Raw genomic sequence first — 3,370 nt, 5'->3', positions numbered from 1 at the left:
AACAGACTCAAAGACATAGAAAACAAATATATGTTTACTGAAGGGGAAAGGGATGTGGGATAAATTAGGAGTTTGGAATTAACAGATACACACTACTATAAATAAAATAGATAAATAACAAACTCCTACTGTATAGCATGGGGAACTATATTCAATATCTTGTAATAACCTATAATGGAAAAGAATCTGAAAAAGAATATATATATATGTATATAACTGAATCACTGTGCTGTATACCTGAAACTAACACAACATTGTAAATCAACTATACTTCAATAAAAAATTCAGAAAAACTTAAATAAATATATGTATTAAAAAGTTAAAAATTAATAAGCAGAAACCTCAATTAAAGTTGATAGCCCGGAAAAGGGCAGTATGTCTTACAATGTTAGGAAAGGCCAATGAAAGGAAGGAAGAGCTCTTCTTTCCTGACAACAATTCAGCCAATGAAAAGCCATGGACTCTGTTTATTGTACCCCTCCAAACTTCCTTTTCCCTTTCTATAAGAGTTCTCCTTCCCTTGCTATATGGGCACTTATACATGGCTCACCATGGTTGCAGATCTCGAACTACAACTCTTTGCTGATCCCAAATAAACACATTTTGCCTGGAGAAATAACTGGCAGTCTGTTTATTTTAGGTCAAGACTAATAAACTGTTCTTTCAAAAGCAGTTGTCTCTGTGTCTGTCATCCTGTCATACCTGATTAAACCTCAGTTGCTTTTTAAAACATTGGGGCAAAGTTGTGGTCAAAGTGGAAGGGAATCCATTACAGGAGATCTTTCTGATATTCAAAATGATTCTGTCTACTAAGCATAATTTATTCACCAACTTTTCAGTCACATGTGAAGATAATAACTTACCTAGTAATTTCTCTAACCAGATCATGACAGGTGACCCTCCACCAGCAATGTCAATAACTGGGGGAAAGTTTGAATTCATCATAAATCCTTAGAACTACGTTGTGAGAGGAAAAATAATTCTATTTATGTGAGAATTCCCAGTGATTGAAATTAAGTTGTAAAAATCATATTGCAAACACTAATTTTCAGACAAGTACTCAGCCTTCACACCTCTCAGTCTCCATGGCTGTGGCAGAACTTGCATCCAATTGTTGTACTGATGATGTCATCTATGACAAAGTAATAGACATTGGAAGAGTTGCCCCTGTGGGTTCAGTATCTATTCAACACAGTGTGGAAGGAAAGATGTTTTTAATGAAACTGTGCTACTTTCATTCCTCTCACCATTTTGAAGTTAAAACTAAGTTTTATAATTCAGAGATGAGTGACTTGTTTCTTGAAATCCAGATTCAGAATATTTCATCTTCAACTGTCTTTATACAAAAGGTTTCCTTAAAGCCGTCTGAAATGTACACTGGGGCAGAATTAAATACTGTCTATCAGGCTGGAGAAGATGAGTGTACCTTTGGAATGAGAACTTTTTGTAGTCAATGGAAGGACGCCAGTATTTATACCAGCTTCAGCTCAAGCAGGAATTTTCAGAAAAAGCTGCTACCATTAGAGGACTAGCAAAATGGGAAAATTGGATATAGTGTGGAAAAGAAATCTAGGTGAAATGGCAATGCTACAGACAATTAAAATTGAACGAGAGGCTCCAGGTTATGGAAACATGAGGCTGTCTTTGGAGACAGTCCCAGATACCGTAATTCTAGAAGTGCCTTTTCATATTACCTGTAAGATAACAAACCACAGTGATTGGAAAATGAAATTCGTTTTGAAGATGTGTGATACAGATTCTATTTGCTGGTGTGGTGATTCAGGAAGATATCTTGGAAAGCTACCTCCAAGTTCAATGCTCAATTTTACCCTGACACTACTCTCCTTACAACTGGGCTTACAAAGTGTCTCTGGCATACAAATAACAGACAAATTATTAAAGAAAATATACATCTGTGATGATGTGGCAAAAGTTTTTGTAATACTTTCCATGGTTAAAATGAGAAGCTGAAGAAAATTTCCAGTGTTATGCTCTCCAGGGCATTTCACAGAAAAGCTTTTCATAGTTTTGTTAGCAGCAAAATGATCAACTAATAGCAAACATACAGGCAGATTATTTTCATTTACTTTCTTTGAAACCGTGAATGCATTAAGAATTAAACATATATTGATCTCAAAAAGAACAATCTTGACTTTGATCTTATTTGAAGTACTTTCCAATTCTAAATTTATATGTTTCCTAATATTTGTGACTTGATTAAGGTCATTACAGGTAGCCGTTGAAGTTTTTTTTTTCAGAATGAGGTCACCATTTAAAAATGATTATAACTGCTTTCCAGAAATCCTTAATAGCATTCAACACTTCCTTTTTCAGTAAAGCTGGTATTGAGAGAAAATAAAATCTTAGAAGTCTACTGATAATTAAATTAAATTAATTATTATGGTTTACTTCATAAAATTTAAGCTTACCCTGTTTTATTATTTTCCTCTTTCATTTTCACTCAACAGAGAACGATCAATGGCAGTGCTTAATATAATTAAGGATGGTCCTCATTATTTAAACTTGTTGACACTTGCTACTTGGAAAATACATAATCTTTTCTAATAGTATTCCAAATTATTGGGGCTATAGGAGCGCATTCATGTGACACACTGAACTGTCTCTTTTCTATTTACTTATCTTGGTAAAATTATGTGAACTGTGGAGCTGGTTCATTTCCATCAGTTATTCCTGCAAGGGCCCTGTGAATACTACTTGGATTACTCACTTTGTTCTTAACCATTAATGTAGTACATTCTTTCCCTTTTATCCCAAACCAAAAATCAGCCTTTAAAAAATAAACTTAAAATGGACCACTTACTTTCTTAAGTAGATTTAGTAGGTTCATAAATTTTGGTATGGGGTCTGGAACTCTAAACCAAAATGGACACTTAAGCAATGAGTGAAAGCGCAAGGACTTGCTCTTACTTCTGTCTCCCACAAAAACTGATCTCCTAATCATTGTTGAGGCTGGTATGAGGAAGGGATGTGTATTAGAATTTTTTAGTGCTATCTTTAAAAAAGTATTCTCCAATATTTTATTCACATATCAGTTTTTCTTGAGGAAAATAAAACCATCTCAGACATTAGCTGATCATTGACTTTTGAGAATACAAGATCCATGTTTCAATAATGATATTTTCCTTAAGTCTCTACTCCTCCACATTGAGTTTTTTTCATGCTTAAGCACAAATTTCTTACTGTAGAAGCAATTCATGAATGCTTTATCCATAGAAATAACAAATTATAGACTCCCTCCATTTGCTCCTTTAGGCCCAGGAGTGGTAGTGGATTTCCTGCTATTTTTAGCTTTGGGTTACTGTCTTTATCTCCTTTCAGCTTTCCTGACTCTCTGGCCACATCTGTGTAA

General features: G+C 34.4%; 1 pseudogene; it reads left to right on the top strand.

Annotated features, from left to right (window-relative positions):
• The first annotated feature begins 1,085 nt into the window (after positions 1-1,085).
• Positions 1,086-1,971, top strand: LOC132513117 (trafficking protein particle complex subunit 13-like; annotated as a pseudogene).
• Positions 1,972-3,370: the final 1,399 nt, after the last annotated feature.

This window comes from Lagenorhynchus albirostris, chromosome X (assembly GCF_949774975.1).
Source record: "Lagenorhynchus albirostris chromosome X, mLagAlb1.1, whole genome shotgun sequence".
Lineage (NCBI taxonomy): Eukaryota > Metazoa > Chordata > Mammalia > Artiodactyla > Delphinidae > Lagenorhynchus > Lagenorhynchus albirostris.
This window is presented reverse-complemented; position numbering and strand designations above follow the sequence as displayed.